Source organism: Balaenoptera acutorostrata, chromosome 7, assembly GCF_949987535.1.
Source record: "Balaenoptera acutorostrata chromosome 7, mBalAcu1.1, whole genome shotgun sequence".
Classification (NCBI taxonomy): Eukaryota; Metazoa; Chordata; class Mammalia; order Artiodactyla; family Balaenopteridae; genus Balaenoptera; species Balaenoptera acutorostrata.
In genome coordinates, this window is record NC_080070.1 from 27,176,969 (window position 1) to 27,196,464 (window position 19,496).

The 19,496-nt window shown below is 38.3% G+C and overlaps 1 non-coding gene and 1 pseudogene across 1 annotated transcript; one reads left to right on the forward strand and one right to left on the reverse strand.

The window, feature by feature from the left end:
• Positions 1–17,784: 17,784 nt before the first annotated feature.
• On the forward strand, positions 17,785–17,891 carry LOC114237063 (U6 spliceosomal RNA). Its single transcript, XR_003622858.1, has one exon. It is a non-coding gene; the product is annotated as a U6 spliceosomal RNA (small nuclear RNA).
• A 791-nt stretch (positions 17,892–18,682) lies between these two features.
• On the reverse strand, positions 18,683–19,177 carry LOC114237047 (proline-rich protein 3-like; annotated as a pseudogene).
• Positions 19,178–19,496: the final 319 nt, after the last annotated feature.

The following is a 19,496-nucleotide window of genomic DNA, read 5'->3' on the forward strand; positions in this document are numbered from 1 at the left end:
TTCAATGCAATCCCTATCAAACTACCAATGGCATTTTTCACAGAACTAAAACGAAAAACTTCACAATTTGTATGGAAACACAAAAGACCCCAAGTAGCCAAAGCAATCTTGAGAAAGAAAAACGGAGCTGGAGGAATCAGGGTCCCTGACTTCAGACTATAGTACAAAGCTACAGTAATCAAGACAGTATGGTACTGGCACACAAACAGAAATATAGATCAATGGAACAGGGTAGAAAGCCCAGAGATAAACCCACGCACATATGGTCACCTTATCTTTGCTAAAGGAGGCAAGAATATACAATGGAGAAAAGACAGCCTCTTCAATAAGTGGTGCTGGGAAAACTGGACAGCTACATGTAAAAGAATGAAATTAGAACACTCCCTAACACCATACACAAAAATAAACTCAAAATGGATTAAAGACCTAAATGTAAGGCCAGACACTATCAAACTCTTAGAGAAAAACATAGGCAGAACACTCTATGACATAAATCACAGCAAGATCCTTTTTGACCCACCTCCTAGAGAAATGGAAATAAAAACAAAAATAAACAATTGGGACCTAATGGAACTTAAAAGCTTTTGTACAGCAATGGAATCCATAAACAAGATGAAAAGACAACCCTCAGAATGGGAGAAAATATTTGCAAAGGAAGCAACTGACAAAGGATTAATCTCCAAAATTTACAAGCAGCTCATGCAGCTCAATATAAGAAAAAACAAACAACCCAATTCAAAAATGGGCAGAAGACCTAAATAGACATTTCTCCAAAGAAGATATATAGATTGCCAATGAACACATGAAAGAATGCTCAACATCATTAATCATTAGTGAAATGCAAATCAAAACTACAATGAGATATCATCTCACACCGGTCAGAATGGCCATCATCAAAAAATCTACAAACAATAAATGCTGGAGAGGGTGTGGAGAAAAGGGAACCCTCTTGCACTGTTGGTGGGAATGTAAATTGATACAGCCACTATGGAGAACAGTATGGAGGTTCCTTAAAAAACTAAAAATAGAACTACCATACGACCCAGCAATCCCACTACTGGGCATAGACCCTGAGAAAACCATAATTCAAAAAGAGTCATGTACCACAATGTTCAGTGCAGCTCTATTTACAACAGCCAGGACATGGAAGCAACCGAAGTGTCCATCAACAGATGAATGGATAAAGAAGAAGTGGTACATATATACAATGGAATATTACTCAGCCATAAAAAGAAACGAAATTGAGTTATTTGTAGTGAGGTGGATGGACCTAGAGTCTGTCATACAGAGTGAAGTAAGTCAGAAAGAGAAAAACAAATACCATATGCTAATACATATATATATGGAATCTAAAAAACAAACAAAAAAATGGTCATGAAGAACCTAGGGGCAAGACGGGAACAAAGACGCAGACCTACTAGAGAATGGACTTGAGGATACGGGGAGGGGGAAGGGTAAGATGGGACAAAATGAGAGAGTGGCATGGACATATATACACTACCAAATGTAAAATAGATAGCTAGTGGGAAGCAGCCGCATAGCACAGGGAGATCAGCTCGGTGCTTTGTGACCACCTAGAGGAGTGGGATAGGGAGGGTGGGAGGGAGGGAGACGCAAGAAGGAAGAGGTATGGGGATATATGTATATGTATATCTGATTCACTTTGTTATAAAACAGAAACTAACCCACCATCGTAAAGCAGTTATACTACAATAATGATGTTTAAAAATAAATAAAAATAAATAAAAATAAAAAAGATTACGGAAAGACTAAACATAGTTTCAGCCTCCATTGATGGGTTAATATTTTGTTTCCAAAAATCACTGCAGTATATAAATCTGAATTATAAATCCTAAATAAAAATTAAATCATTGCTAGCAGTTTAAATCTATACTTACTTGTCCAAAAAATAATGGTCCTTTTCACTAGCCCTTTATTTTTATTACATCCATACAGTAATTTGTACATTCATTCAGAATATATTTGCTAAAAACCCAGTATGTTTCAGGTGCACAATGAGAATACACTATTATACAAACTGTATAATATCATGGAAAATCACTCTTCACTACTGTGTTTTAAAGTGGAATTTGTTAGCCACATTTATTTTACTTGGAAAATAAAGCATGTTATAAAACACTAATAGTCATTATGTGATGGTTAATTTTATGTGTCAACTTGACTGGGCTAAGGGATGCCTAGATCGCTGGTAAACATTATTTCTAGGTGTGTCTGTGAGGGTGTTTCTGGAAGAGATCAGCATTTGAATTGGTAAACTTAGTGAAAAGGAGTGTCCTCACCAATGCCAGTGGACATCATCCAATCCACAGTGGGCCCAAATGTAACAAAAAGGTGGAGGAAGAGTGAATTTACTTTCTGTTTGACCTGAATATCCATCTTCTCCTGCTCTCAGACACTGGCAGACTCCTCAGCCACCATCATCGCATGAGCCAATCTTTCATAATAAATCTCTTTCCGTATCTATCTATCTATCTATCTATCTATCTATCTATCTATCTATCTATCCATCTATCTATCTATCTGCCTATTAGTTCTGTTTCTCTGGAGGACCCTGACTAATACATCCTTTAGAATAGTTGTGTTAATCAAAACTGGATGAATGAGGTCAGAATCAGCAGGTTACTTATCACTGGAGTGGTGAGAAAATCAACCTCATATGCCAAACAAAGCTTATCATTTTGAATGAACAATATTCCATAATTCTAAAAGTTGTTCTTTCCTAAAGCAAACATGCAAAACCTAAAGATTACAAGTTTATTGTCCTTGGTACTACTCAAATTTGTGAATATTATGGAAAAGATCTCTCCCTCTTTTTAGAAAAAATATTTTTAAGAAGCAAGATACAGAGTAAGTACAGATTTCACCTAATTTTCATGGTAATTTCCATGTAAATATTTGCTATTATCTTTCTTTGTAAATGAAAGTAATGGATAAATCCATTGCTTTGCATGATCAAAAGGACTTGTGTGAACAGCTTCTTAAATATTATCATTAAAGTTTTATCACCAAATATTAGCTTGACCTTTGTGGTCTCAGGTATCAACTCCAATTTTAATCAAAATTGGATGAAAAACATCTAGCTTTTGATTTTAATAGTGGTGAAACACTAGCACGTATGTTATTGTATATGCACGCCATGTATAATGAGATGTTTTATTATACCCAATTGTATCTTAATGCAGGGGTTGAACATTTTTTTCTACTATCTTTCCTTCATGTACATATTTTATGAGTGACTGGCAATGGTATTATTATGGGGGTAATATTATTATATGACCATATAGATATTTTAAAATTTAATTTATTCCTCCTATTAGAATTATGTACAAGAACTACTATTGCATATGAAAATATAAATAGCTGCATCAGTTGCCTTATTCAAACTGACAAAGCTAAGCTTAAAAAAATTAAGCCAAAGTCAACTAAAAGTTAGAACGCTTTCCAGGAAATCAAACTATTTGCTTTTTTGGAAGAATCTTAAAATGACATGGGAAAATGCCCATGACATAATTTTATACAAAAAAAAAAATCTACCCAGCATGCATGAGTGGCCCCAGACAACGTTCCATGACACATAAGACCACATAGCCAACTCACAGAAATGTGATACATAATACATTGCTGTGGATTTAAGCCACTACATTTTGGAATGTTTTAATTAGTCAGCAATAGGTAACTGAACACATATACTGCCAAGCTGTCATAAAAAAAGTTTCAAATTGTACTCCTGATAGCAATGTATGAAAGTGCCTTGTTCTTTGCATATCAGCCTGCACTTTGCATTATCATTGCCAGGCTGATAAGTTAAAAAAAAAAAAAAAAAGTATGTTGCAGTTTAATTTGTATTCTTTGAAAATGAGTTTGAACATTTTTTCAGATGTTTATTGGCCATAAATTGACTGTGCTCTCTGTCCATTTTTCTATTGATTTGTAAGGGCTCTTTATATTTTAATAATAGTAACAGGAAATGGGCAATATTGTGCAATGTATGTGGCTACCTAGTTTGCATGTGTGCTCTTTGCAGTAAAAAGCTTAAACTATTTATATGAACAACAAAAAAAAAAAATCTATATAACTTTACATAAAATAGGATCCCAATATAATAGATAGTAAGCAAACACAGAAAGTTAGGACTAGATGGAAATACATTTTAACATAACAATATTTACGTGGGGTGATTAGATTATAGGCACTTTCCATTTTCTGTAATGTATGTGTCAACTCATGTATGTAGAGGTAGGTGTGTATGTGGGAGAGAGACAGACAGAGACAGAGGAAAATATAGCTTCTCCAGAAATATTAGCTTGAAAACAGGAAATAAACATCTAACAGTTTTTGGAGAAAAACATGGATGATTTTATTTGAATTTCAATCAAATTACCAATAATATAAAACTTGATGTTCACTTTGGACAGTGTTATAGGTGTAACGTTCAGTTATTTTATTTTTTTAATGAATTTTTTCTCAATATATGTTCTTCAATACTTGAATTGTAACATAATAAAGTTAAATGATTATGGACACATTCAAAAAACAAAATGTAAGGAAAAGAATTGTCCTACGTTCAGAAAGTCTCTAGATAGTAAAGCTCTCAGACATCTTGTCTATGTTCTTTACAGAACATGAAATGAAAATTTGAGAGTGTTAAACAGATTTCTCCTAACAGTCAGTTTTTGGAATCTCCAGGACCAGAATCAGATTTTTAAAATTCCTTTCTTTAATACAATAACTCTCATAGAGTATATAACTGCACATTTTTTTTTCAAATTTTACATCATACTGTATATTCTAGAATTCATGTTCCAAAAATTATACTATATAATATATATGACCCCCAAGAATACTTTCTGTACTTTTAGCACAGTTGGTTTGGTTAAAAGAAAGTTTGACGGAGACATATTTTATAGCATAATTGACTTTTCCCATAAAAATAATTGCTTTGCATATACTGGAAAATATAGTACAGCTGCACAGGAGTGTTCCCCAGTGCAAATTTTTAATTTGAATTGGTTTGAATACTTTGAATATAAAGATAAATCAGATGTTTGATCTCTTCTACATATACATAGAGAGAATTTAATAATGCTAAGAATTCTTAAATATTTGAGTATTACAATATCCATTCTAATATATGGAGAATAACATAAAAATGAGTGATGATAAACCTAGCTTAGAGTTCCACTAAAAGATTATGGAACGAGCATTTTTACTCTTCCTCTTTCTGAGATCCATAATCGGAACTCCAAAAAATGCAACAAAAGGGAAACAATCTGATCAAAATTTTCAAATGGCCACATCCACAGACCATAAATAGAGCATTTGACAAAAACAATGAAATCTGAATCAAACTGGAGAACACTGCCATATTTTAATACATTCTTCTCCAAGGTCCTTAGCAATTTTCAGATTTTTCTAGGATTATGTGACAAGGTCTAAAAAAGCCTAATGATGCTTGAGCTGATGAAATGACAAGGCTTGGGCAGGTCATGGGAAAGTAGGAAACTCCCCTATACTATTCATACTTACGCTGCTGACTGGCACTGGAAGCAGATCTAGATGAAAAGGGGAGAAGTGGAGGGGCCCCTGCCATGGATCAGAATCAACTGAAAAAGATAACTCTGGGTCGGAAGTTTGTGACACAAGTGACAAGAATATGAGTCATGGTGACATCCTGTTTACGCTAAAAGTGAAGGGAAATACACCTCTTGAGGTGAGGTAAGAATGTAGTAAGTTGCACGCGAACAAATTAGGGAACACCGCTTCAGATGTGCAACAGCCAAATTCCCCGCATATGCTATACTCTGTTGTCCCCTTCCAAGATTACTCTTGAGCAAGTAACTGCCCTGATTGAATTATCTCAAATCAAGATCGTAATGATTAGAAAAGAACCAGCTACAGAACAATCAATAGACTGATGAAGAACATACACCAGAATAATAACAATATGAAATTTCGGATACATAGCTCTCAAAACTCTTATTTCTGAGCCTAATGCAAAATCCAGAAATCAATTAGAATTGGAATTGGAATTGGAATACCAGTGTGAGATCAGTAAGTGAATTCAGGCCATTAACTGTTAAGTGAAGGGGAAGGCATGAATACTTAGAAAACAAAAATGGAATAAGCCAAGATGAGGGAGAGAGCTAACTGAGTACAATGATACTAAAAACTATCTTTTGTTTTCTAGTCATCTTCTAAAATAAGAACATGATGATGGCATTTCCCAAAACAAAATATGTTGCTGGCTGTCTACAGTGCTTTAAGCACTTTTAAATTTATTTTCTGGCTTCCAACCTACTTTTTCCTCTTTCATCTCTACCGTTACATCTTACTTGTCGACTTGTTCATAAACACGCCATTGACTTTTGTGACTTTTATATTAACTTCATATTGGTCTTTCTACCACCTGATTTGAAAGCTCCTTCCTGAAACTTTTGTTATTGTTATTGTTGATATCCCCAAAGAACCAGGTCAAATGTCACTTTCCATTGTCAGGCAAAAATAATTGCTCTTTCATGACTTTGTTTATGCTTCTATCAAAATGTATGACACACTTAGAGCTACATTAATTAGTGGTATTTGCATAATCAATATTTTTTCTATTGAAATTAATTATAATTCCACATAGAACACTAACAAATTTCGGATCAATGCTTCACAAAAAGGGGAGAAAGGGATGGATTTGGTAGTTGTCATGGGAGATCCTATAAATTTAGTTTGCAAGGGATCCAGACTTATTTGTGGATATTTTGGGGAGAATGAGCCATTTGTAGGAAACACAACCTAAAGGGCATGGCAAACAAGAATAATTAGCAAAAAGGAGTAGTTTGAAAACGGGGAAACCCAAGGACAGAAGTTACCCAGAAACACATGCCAGCAGCCCCTATCAGAGAAGTTTATCTGCAGCCAGCAGTGGCCATGCTACCATATTGGTATCTAGAAATGGGAAAGTTTATGAGGAGAAAAAACAAAAGGCAAAAGCAAAGCAAAGATCCACATGTGGACTAAGCATTAAATGGATTACTAAGACAGGAATTCAAACCAAGGAAAATATGAGAGAAGAAGAGTTGTCAGAATTGGTCTCGCCATGAGAATGTCAGACTCAGCACAAGAGTGGCTTGGTACCAAATCCCAAATATTTGTGATAGAATATTAACTCTTTCCTACCTGAGTTAGTGATTCTCAAACCCGCATGACTATGAAAGTTACTGTTGTCTCTTAAATTACAAATCCCAAATCCCACTTCCAAAGACTTAGAATCAATACATTTGTACTTAAAAACAAATAAAAAACAAAGGAAGAAAAGCATTCTAAGTTCAGCCTGTTTGTTCTAGACTAGAAATATGGCACAATCAGAGCCGACCCATGCTTGTCTCTATTTTCCTCTCTAACTAGAGCTTTTAATTTCATTTCATCTGTTTTTCTATTGAAAACTTTTCTCATTTGTAGTATTTCACCCCAATTCCTCTCAGTTTTGTCCCTTGGATATCTTGCTCTATGTGATAGCTTCTTTTATTTCTTCTATTTCCAGGTGTCCAGAGATGTGCTTTCTCCCACTTTTCCCATAGTTCTCAGCCTCAAATCCCTGTTCGTAAGTAAGCTAGTGTCTTTGATTTCACCTTTCCTGGCATCAACAAGACTCATCTTGACTTACAGTGTCTCTCCTCACATTTCTGTCAACAGATTCATCAAGAATCTTTGCAATTAATATGCTTATGCTAGTGTTAATGGTAAAATTGCAAACCTATACTTAACATGTCAGTATATAATTAATACTAACATTTCAACCATATATTACAGCTGACAAATTTCTGATTAAATGAATGAACTCAGTAAGTATTCAACAAACATTTATCTACAACTACTATCTGAACCACAGTAATTAGATGAAGACTGTGGGACAATGACAAATCAATTCCAAAGGCAAATTTGCAATCTCTTGAAAATGAAAAAGAAAACCACGATAGACATGTTTTGATTTTAATACTGGTGCAACACTAGCACATATGTTATTGTATAATGAGATGTTTTATTATATCCAATTGTATCTTTTTTTTTTTTTTTTTTTTTTTAAATTTTATTTATTTATTTATTTATTTATGGCTGCATTGGGTCTTCGTTTCTGTGCGAGGGCTTTCTCTTGTTGAGGCAAGTGGGGGCCACTCCTCATCGCAGTGCGCGGGCCTCTCACCATCACGGCCTCTCTTGTTGCGGAGCACAGGCTCCAGACGCGCAGGCCCATTTATTGTGGCTCACGGGCCCAGCCGCTCCGCGGCACGTGGGATCCTCCCAGACCAGGGCTCGAACCCGTGTCCCCTGCACTGGCAGGCAGATTCTCAACCACTGCGCCACCAGGGAAGCCCTCCAATTGTATCTTAATGCAGGGGTTGAACATTTTTTTCTATAAAGAGACAGAGAATAAATGATTTCAGATTTGTGGGCCATACAGTCTCTGTTGCAGCTATTCAGCTTTGTCATTATAATGTGAAAGCAGCCACAGACAATATAAAAGAACAGGTGTGACTGTGTTCCAACAAACTTTACCTACAAAAAATAGGCATGTAACTGAATTTGACCCCCAGTTTATACTTTGCCAGTGCCTGTTTTAGTCGATATTCTTTGGTCCATGGTATATTATATATTGGTGCAATGAAATATGAAATTATTTTTCAAAATCCTTTGTATAATACATACTGAAGATATGATAAATTTTGATTGTATAGAATGTAGCAAATTATTTTCACAATATAAAAATTCTAGGATTTAAGCCACCAAATATTTATCACATTCTATATGCTGCAGGATGCAAGAGGAAAAGGAAGAGGAAAATACTGGTATGAAAACCTTCCTAACAAGCTGTCAGGACCTTGTTAAATGAACGTTTGTTAAGTGGAGCACAGGGTGCTGGATGGTGAGTTGTGGTTCAACAACAGACCACAAAAAAAAAAAAAAAAATTGAAATAGGTAAGTTTATTACTCATAGGTCCTGGAGGAAATACAAAGCATGCCTCAAAGGGCCACAAGAGGAGGTCAAGGCAGAGTGCAGACAGAGAGATAGACAGGAACTGGGTGGGGCACATGCTTTTGTTAGGGTGTGTGAGTAGAATGCTTTGGGGTTCAAAGGTAGGGCCAGCTTGGTCAATTCAAATCAAAAGAGCAGGGTTTTTGGCAACCGCATGGGGGTCTTATCTAAGGAAAGCATAAGGCATCCAGGTGCTGGGAGGCAGGGGAGACTGTGGATCACAAGGGCTGTTGGGGAAGTTACGTCAGGAACTTACATTTGCTTGTGACTCTGCGGCTGCTATCTAGGGCATGAGCTTGCATGAGGGGGCTAGTGTCAGTTTAAGGTCCCTGCAGGTCACGTAACCAAACAAAATGCATGCCAAAGCAACAATACCATGGAGTGGCTTAGCTAAACTCTCAACACAAGCTTTGTTTCAAACTAGTCGTACTAATTTCCTAGGACTGCTGTAAAAAATTACCACAAATTAGCTAAAACAACAGTAATTTATTCTCTCACAATTCTAGATGCTGGAAGCCTGAAATCAAGGTATCAGCAGAGCCCAGTTCCCTTTGAAGGCCCTAGGGAAGACTCCTTCCTTGTTTCTCCTTATCTTCTTTTGGCTCCCAGCAATCCTTAGTACTCCTGGGTTTGTAGCTGCATCACTCCAATCATCTTCATCTTCTCTGTGAGTCCCTGTATCCCCTCCTCTTCTTACAAGGACACCAGTCATTAGACTTGGGACTCACCCCAGATCCAGGACGAATTCATCTTGAGACCCTTAACTATTAACGTCTGCAAGGACTCTATTTCCAAATAAGTTCACATTCTGAGGTTCTGGGTGAATGTGATTTTGGGGCACACTATTCAATCCACTACATTAGTCATTATTTGCTTGCTTATTTCTTATTTAAGTCTGCTCTGATGACTCATTCAACTTCTTTCAAAAAACTACTATTTTGATTTTAACTCCTCAAAGTTCAGAGTTCAAAGCCTTTGTCAATTTGTTTTTGTTGAGGAACACAAAACCACTACAAGCATTAGCATAATCATGGGTGTGTTACACAAATATGAAATAGTATGCATTTCTGTACGGCTGTAGCTGAAGAATGCACTGTAACGACTGTAGAAGCAAAGACTCATACGGAGCAGCCTGAGATGCCACCACTTTGCTTCATCGAAACTCGTGAGAGCTAGTGAGGGACGTCTGCAAACTGCATGTGTGTCCACCACAACTGCAAGGTGATTGCTCATGGAAGGTCTACAGACCTGCTGTTTATGGGCATCATACCCTTCTGAGAAAAACAGCTTCTATTTCACTTCATCTCCAGTTCTCACAGAATGTCCTTTCACTGACAAAGTCAAATCTAGAACCATACAGAGAAGGGGATTTTGGAATGTATGTTTCCCAGATTTGGCAGTGGTGGCGAAAAATTGTCACCAGGATATCCAGCATAGTTTGCTCCTTTGTTATCTTGGTTTCCATAACCACCTTTTAAGCTACACTTAATTTACAAATAAAGTCAATAACCCTTAATAAGCAGGATCAAATTCTACAGTCAATGCAGTAGTCCTGCTATTTGCATAATGATTCATTGGTATGAGGAGCCAAAATTGACCATGGGACCATCTCAGCTTTTCTTGTTTTGTACTCTGGTGCAAAGCACTATAAATGAGCACCTTTTTTGGTTTTGTTTTGTTTTTTGAGAGTCAGATTACCAGTATAGAACTGGCTGATTCAGATTCAGATGGTGGCCAGCGGTGTGGTGTAGAATTGTGCTGTGTTGTGTTGTGTTGTGTCGTGTCGTATTGTATTGTACTGTATGATGTTGTACCCCAAGAATTAGCATTAGCTCAGAGCTATTACCCAATAATCCACCCAATGCTGAGTGTCATTTTTTTCTCCAACATACGGTCACCAAAAAAAAGTGACCATAGTTCATTTATGGAGAGTTAGAAAGGCAATGGCAGAATCAACTGTTGCCAGTGTAAGAAAATCCTTCATAAACACCTAGACTTTCCTTCTTTTAAGGATTTTTGGGCCTGTGAACTAGCTCAAATCTGGGAGCTGTGTGAGGGGCCATGAATAATGTCAAACCTTGTTGTTTATATAAATCTAGTAAACATTAAGACAGCTAGCCATCTATTTCAATCCTGGGGATATCATGATATACTGGCAAAGACTGCCAAAGATCTCTGAGGGCCAAACCATTCTTAGTATTTACAATTCTGGTCCTGCTGCGTATTATGCTAACCATACCCAGGCTTGGTGATTAAGTTCCACCACTTGGTCCTGCCACTATAGGATTCTACCACCTCATTAAACTCAGCAACCCCATTTTAATAGCACCACCTTCCACTGTCATTCTTTGCTTGCAGAGAGCAGCCCCTAGCCCCTACCATAACCTTCAAAAATACTGTTGCTTCCTTCACTGTATGGGTGGACTTTTGTCCATCAAAAGCATGTCGAAGATCTAACCCCTGGTACCTGTGAATGTGACTTATTTGGAAATAAAGCTTTCATAGTTAATGTCAAGTTAAGATGAAGTCATACTGGATTAGAGTGAGCCCTGAATCTAATGACTGATAGTCTTTAATAAAGAGAGTGAGATTTAGAAATACAGAGACACAGAGGAAACAGGGAAGAAGTCAATGTGAAGACAGAGACAGAGATTGAAGTTCAGCTGCCAAAGAAACCAGGAATGCCAAGAACTGACAGTAACCATCAGAAACTAGAAGCGAGGAAGGATTCTTTCCTAGAGACTTCAGAGAGAGCAGGGCCCTGCTGACAGATTAATTTTAGGTTTTTAGCCTCCAAAACTGTGAAAGAATAAACTTCTGTTGTTTTAAGCCACCATGTTTGTGGTAATTTGTTACGGCAGCTCTAGGGAAAAGATATATACTCATAATATATCCCTCAAAGCTGTGCTGAAGGGATTGCTCACTGGATCCTCACAGGTGACCTAGTTAGGGGTGAGAAAACAGTTCACATAGAAAAATTCCACTCCAGCATTCCTATATCCTTAAACCCTGGAACTCAAAGACCTTATGGTATCTCAAATGTATATATATATATATTTTTTTAATTAATTAATTTACTTATTTATTTTTGGCTGTGTTGGGTCTTCGTTTCTTTGCAAGGGCTTTCTCTAGTTGCGGCAAGCGGGGGCCACTCTTCATCGCGGTGCTCAGGCCTCTCACTATCGTGGCCTCTCTTGTTGCGGAGCACAGGCTCCAGACGCGCAGGCTCCGTAGTTGTGGCTCACGGGCCCAGCTGCTCCGCGGCATGTGGGATCTTCCCAGACCAGGGCTCGAACCCGTGCCCCCTGCATTGGCAGGCGGATTCTCAACCACTGCACCACCAGGGAAGCCCCTCAAATGTATATTTTTAAATATGGCCCTTCACTGCGTCCTAATTACGACTGGCAATGAGATCATCAATACCTTTAAATCTAGTTAGATCAGAGAATGAATGTCGGATTCCCATTCTTAAGTCTGTCCCCAGTGAAGTACTTCTGGTGCCAAAAATTTTATTAATCTCGGTGTACTCAAGGAGATAGAGACACTACAGTTTTTCAGGGAAGAGTTTAATGAAGGAATGTGAGCTTAATAGTGGGAAGCAGCTGCATCACACAGGGAGATCAGCTTGGCGCTGTGTGACCACCTAACTGGGTGGGATAGGTAGGGTGGGAGGGAGATGTAAGAGGGAGGGGATATGGGGATATATGTATATGTATAGCTGATTCACTTTGTTATACAGCAGAAACTAACACAACATTGTAAAGCAATTATACTCCAATAAAGATGTTAAAAAATAAAAAATAATTTAAAAAAATAATGCTGGATGAAGAGCATGAGGTCAAGTTTTAGAGGGCTTTGAAAAATGGTAGAGAGATTTGGACGTGATGTGATAATAATTGGTCATGCTTGTAAAATGATTTATAGTTTACAATGCACAATAGATATTTTTTCATTTAAACTTTAATTTTTGACAGGCATGCTGTAGTATAGGTGAGGAACTAGAACCAGAGCAGTTAAGAGTCTGCTGAAAATCACGCAGCTAATAAAATGCAGGACACCAGGGCTTCCCTGATGGCACAGTGGTTGAGAATCTGCCTGCCAATGCAGGGGACACGGGTTCGAGCCCTGGTCTGGGAAGATCCCATATGCCGCGGAGCAACTAGGCCTGTGAGCCACAATTACTGAGTCTGCGCGTCTGGAGCCTGTGCTCCGCAACAAGAGAGGCCGCGATAGTGAGAGGCCCGCGCACCGCGATGAAGAGTGGCCCCCACTTGCCGCAACTAGAGAAAGCCCTCGCACAGAAACGAAGACCCAACACAGCCAAAAATAAATTAAAAAAAAAAAAAAAAATGCAGGACACCAGAAAAAAAAACAAAGGAATGTGAGCTTAAACAAATGTAGAAGTACATGTTGGACAGAAAGTCTGGAGGACTGTAGTCAAAGAATTAGAGAAATTGTTACTAATGACTTCAAACTAGAGCAGGTAGAGAACTGCAGAGCTTATGCAGATGGCAAAGAAGCTGCTACATTTGTTTGCCACTATCACAAAGAGGGAGTTTGCTGGAGGGCGCCTTAGCTGTGATGTCTTGGCTCCCAAGAGTAATGGCTTCTAAGTTTCAACTAATCTCTTCTCATTAACAAACCCTAACCTAACACCATACATTCTAGGAAAACTAGTTCCCAGCTTTGGCAGTGGGGCATCGAAGGTAAAGGTGACTGACACTGAACCCTTCCATTCCAGACTAAAAACAGCTCTCACGTATTTCTCCGTAAATATTTCCACATGTGACTTCTTCCTCAAAAACTGAGATATGACACTCTCCTAAAATACTACCTTAAATTGTAATCCTATATTGGATGATACTGACTCAAGTTAGTTTCTAAGTCTTACTGCTTCTAAGTAGAGCAGGGGAATATTGTAATTTTCTCTAGAGTTGAATTTTAGTATAAAGAGCAAATATAAGATTTTTAGCAGTCATCTTGATGAGGTTTCAATGAAACTACTTACATCATTGAAATATCTGGATTAAAACACTGTGACAAAAACCTGGAATATGTTCCAACTGAGACCTCTCATACTTCAGGGAAGCTGACCAGTTCATAATCAACTAACAGTATCATGTGAGAGCCTGTTTCATGTTTAAGTGCAGGTTCCATTGTGAATTGTAGTTATTTATGTTTCTAATAATAAACTAGACCTCACAATAAAGTAACAAGGTAATGTTGTATTTTTACTTATACCTATAAAAAAATCAATATATTGCTTAGTCATTCTTATATTTCCAAGAAAACAACGTGATGGCATAAGGAATTGATTAATGATTCCAAAATACTCCCTAAAGCCTGCCTGCTGCCTTCCTTCCTTTCTTCCTTCCTTTGTTTATTTATTTCTATTTTCCCAGATTTATTGAGATATAATTGACATATAACATTGTAAAAGTTCAAGGTGTACAGTGTGTCGATTTGATACGTTTATATACTGCAAAAGGATTACCACCATAACATTAACTTGTAAGCCCTCCAGCCCCTCACATAATTACCATTTCTTTTTTGTGGTGAGAACAATTAAGATCTACTCCCTTAGCAAGTTTCAAGTATATAATACAGTATTATTAGCTATAATCATGCTGTACATTAGAACCCCAGAATTTGTTAATTTTATAACTGAAAGTTTGTATCCTTTGACTAATATCTCCCCATTTCCACCACCTCCTAGCTCCTGGTAACCACTTTTCTACTCTCCGTTAGATTTCATGTATAAGTAACATCTTAAGGTATATGCCTTTATCTGTCTGACTTATCTCATTTAGTATAATGCCCTCAAAGCTCATCAGAGTTGTTGCAAAAGGCAGGACTTCTCACTGAATAATATTCTGTTTTTCATATATATGTGAAATGTGTTGATGGACATTTAGGTTTTTGAATAGGTTGAATAATACTCTAATGGACATGGGGGCACAGATATCTCTTCAAAATCTTGTTTTCATTTCTTTTGGATATATACCCAGAAGTGGGAGTGCTGGATCATACGGTAGTTCTATTTTTAATTTTTTGAGGAACCTCCACACTGTTTCCCACAGCAGCTATACCAATTTACATTCTCACCAAGAGTGCTCAAGAGTTCCCTTTTCTCCACACCTTCAATAATACCTGCTATTTTTTGTCTTTTTGATAATAGCCATGCTAACAGGTGTGAGATGATATTTAATTGTGGTTTTGGTTTGCATTTTCCTGATGATTGGTGATGTAGAGGCTTTTATCATGTACCTGTTGGCCATTTGTGTGTGTCTCCTTTGGAAAAAGTCTACTAAGTTGCCTGCCTGTTTTTTATCAGGCTTTTTTTCTCTCTGCTATTGAGTTATATGAGTTCTTCATATATTTTGGATATTGACCCTTTATCAGATATATGATTTGCAAATATTTTCTCCCATTCCATAGGTTGCCTTTACTTTTTGCTGATTGTTTCTTTTACTGCGCTTTTAGTTTGGTGTAGTCTCACTTGTTTATTTTTGATTTTGTTGCTTGTACTTTTCATATCCAGGAAATCACTACAAAGATCAATGTCAAGAAGATTTTTCCCTATGTTTCGTCCTAGGAGTTTTACAGATTCAGGTCTTATGTTTAAGTCTTTAATCCAGATCTTTATGAACAATCACTCCTGCTGCATGTCTGCTAATCTGTGTTTTTCTTACTTGTTCCTAGCCAGCTCTATACATCTCAGCTTTGCCAGATTGGGTGGGATGAAACCTAAGCGAGCTCTTCATGCAGTGCCCCCAAGAGGCTGGAAAAGGTGGTTGCTCACTCTGCCCTTCCTTTCTTGGTGAGAGAAACTCTTTGTACCTGGTAAACTCCTTGGCACTGAAGAGTGCTGGCTTGGGGATAGGATGATGCAAGCAAAATGAAGTTGTCTTCCTTCTCCTCTGTGTGATTATTACAGTTTTTTCCACTGTGCTGCTAAAACTTCCTAAGTGGACTCTAGTGGTCTCCCAGAGCTGTTTTTTATTTGTGGCCAGCTATCCAATCATTGATCTTTGTGGGGGAACGGGGAAGCTGGGTTCTCCTAAGTCACCATTATTTTTTCTGCAGCCTCTCCATTAATTTTTAGGTAAATGAGATTATTTTATAAAGCAATGTTGTTTAATATTTCTAAATGATCAGCTCATCAATTTTTTTTCTTCATCACCATTATAACAAATATAACCCTTTGTTCCTAGTTGCACAACAAAATTTCAAAGAGTGAAATTCAGTTTACTCAAATATTTATAAACTGATTGTTCATCTTCTTTCTATTTCCCTCAAAGAAGATAAATAAACAGAAAGCAAATAAACCTGGAATTTTGACTATAAGGAGTCATGTGGTCTCAGAGGAAAGAAATTAATATATTGAAAAGAAAGAAGAGATACAAATCAGACTGAAGGGACTTTAATCCTACGTCTGGAGAAACATGTACATTTTGTAGATACAAATCTAGTCTCTTCTGATGACCCTTAGGGTTACTACCAGCTCTTCCATAATATATACCTTGTCTCCACTGTTAGAGACAAAATTCAGAATGAAAAAAATCATTCTGAAAATATTCTCTAATGTTTGCAAATCATTAGTCTATTTTAAGGGTAGCTAAAGCTGTGTCTGAAGCTAGAATTCAGCTTTCACGGGTGAAAAATTTCCAAATCCAGTCATTCAGCAATTATTATTTTCTGAATATATACTCTTCAAGATACTCTATTAAAAACAGATAATAGTCAAACTTAAATGCTATAATAATTTAAAGAGGGATAAAGTATAGCAGTATACTGCTATAACGATTTCCATGACATTATATTCAAGTATATTTGGAGAACTTTGGTCTGTAATGTTGTTTTCATCACATCAGCTTTTGGAAGAAGTATCACTTGGAGATAAAAAGCCACAAGTAATTACACTTGAATTTTACCAAATTCAGAGTTGTCAGGTCACTGAGGAGTAGAGATGTAGAGTTTCCACATGTGTGTGCACCTCCTATAATGATATTTCCCAGTAGAAGCTGACAAAGTAGGTCTGTGAAGTTAAAAGGGACATAATTCCAGAATAATATCATAGCAATAAAGAGCACAAGGTCTAGAGTTAGACAACTCAATTTGGAGCAATTTCTAACAGTCCTCAAAAATTCCTGTCAGTGAGAACTTTGAGAAGTTATTTAATTTCACTGTTGAGTCTCCTTTTTGTAAAAATGGTGGTAATAACAATTCCAACCTCATACATAAAAGCTGTAAACATTTAAAGTCATGTCAAGCATGTGGTAGATGTGCAGAAGGGTAATTATTATTGCTTGTTAAAAATTTCAAATATATTTTGTCCAATTAAATAGAAACCTGGAATATACATTTTGGCCTTTAGATACCTAGGTTCCCTCAAATGCAGAGTCAGTTGCTATATGATTCAGCTTTAGATGTTCCTGCAGTTTTAACTGTGCCACAGTTCTTCAGGGTTTAAAATAAAGCTTCCTGGTTATACCTTACCACAGGAAGTACAGTTTGGGGTTATCTTTTGTCTTTTTTCTCTCTTGTTTCTTTCTTCCTCCTGTCTTACCTTCCTCTTTTCCTTTCTTTCTTTTTTTTTGTTTCCACTGCATTTACTACCAATATAAAAAATGTTAAAATGAAAAAAAAATTATTCTTAGTTCTCCAGTGATTCTCTTCCCTCCCTCTTCCCCACACAGCTCCTGACCTATTTCCTCAGGGTCAGTTCAAAACTGGACCTGGTGCTTGCTTCGGCAGCACATATACTAAAATTGGAACGATACAGAGAAGATTAGCATGGCCCCTGCGCAAGGATGACACGCAAATTCGTGAAGTGTTCCATATTTCTGAAAAAAAACTGGACCTGTTCACTGGTGTTTTCCCAGAAAACAACCAACGCCAGGGATGCAGAGGCAGAGAGTGGGAAGAGGGCGACAGTACTATCCAGGTTCCACCAAAGGCAGGCCAGGTGGAGAGTCACAAAATTCAAACGAAAGGGCTGATGGCCTCACAGTGACATAGTCTAACTAAAATGGACTGGAAAGGAACTACAGAAGGCCCCTCAGAGGCGTTATAAAACATCTCAGCGGCTGTGTCCTACCCAGAAAAACTGACTCCAGGAGAAGGATGAGGAGGACCAGGGAAGGAGTCTTGTGGAAAGTTTCACAATTCTCCCATGTCGGGAGGTGGAGAAAGTCTAGAAGGCACCAAGAGCCTCACTCATTTTGACAGAAAAACTTACTCTAGTGTTGGGAAGTCACAAAATGCCAAGGACGCTGAGAAAAGCTATGAGGGGATGCAGAGTCTCACAAAACACAGCGATCACAGACCACAGCAGTGGGGACCATGCTACTGAGGCAGAAACTATGGAATCCAAGAGCAGGGAGAGTGGCCTTTCAGGAAGTGACTCTGGTGAGAGAGAAGATCCAGGAAGGGAGCAAAGATGGGGTCCTGAAGGCAAGGCTCTGGAGGCTAGATCAGAAGAAAGTGCACCAGTGATGAAACACAACTCTGGGGGCGGGTGTCAGTGACTGAGGTGGTGGGGGGGAATAGCCACACAGTAGCCATCACAAGGCACAGGGAAATAAATGGCTGTTGGCCATAGAGGGCCCCTTCCAGGCTGGGTGGGAAGGCACAGTCTCACAGATGTCCACTGATGCCTGGGTGGCAGAAGGCACAGAGGTCTTCATATCAACAATGGCCCTTTTTGGCAGTGTTGGCAGAGAGGGTGGTGGGATCTGTCTTCCATAACCTGGGGTCCATCCTTGGGCCGGCAGGCATTCTTGTTAAGGGGCCAGTTTTGAGTGTTCAAGGGTTTCTCTGTTCTTTGTGAAGGCCTCCCCTGGAGGGACCCCCTTGGCCTGGTTCAGGAAAAGGAGGTTCAGCACTGACTCCCCCACCAACCATGACCATATGGGCCAGACCAGGGACCTAAGCCTCCTTGAATTGGGCCTCTACCCTAAGGAGGAAACGGGAGACTCCCCACTGGTGCAATCATGGGTCCCCTTGGTCCTAGAGGGCCTCTGGGAAGAGCAGTGAGCCCCCCCATCCTGTCTGGGGTCTCTTCCCCTCTGGAGACGGGGGCTGCAGTGGCCGTGGCTGCTCCTGCTGATTCTGCTTCTTTCCTTTCAGCATCGTGGTCATGGCAATGGCTGCAGTGGGATTTCCCTTTCTTTCTTTTGAAAGCAGGGTGTCCTATCCAAGCGTTTCTGGAAATTCTCAGGGAAAGTTACATATTTCCTTTTCTAACTTCTACCAGACAGCTGATTTCAGACCTGACCTTCACTCTTTGAAGTTCTCCAAGGTGATGGCTGCTGAAAGAATTCTCACATTAATTCATTCTAAGTGTGGGCATAAGCCCCTCCCTGAGAGGAAACAATTATCTTTAGGAAAAACATCACTGTAACCACAGAAAAGGTAAAACCAAATTCTATATACTCCAGGCTCAAAGTAT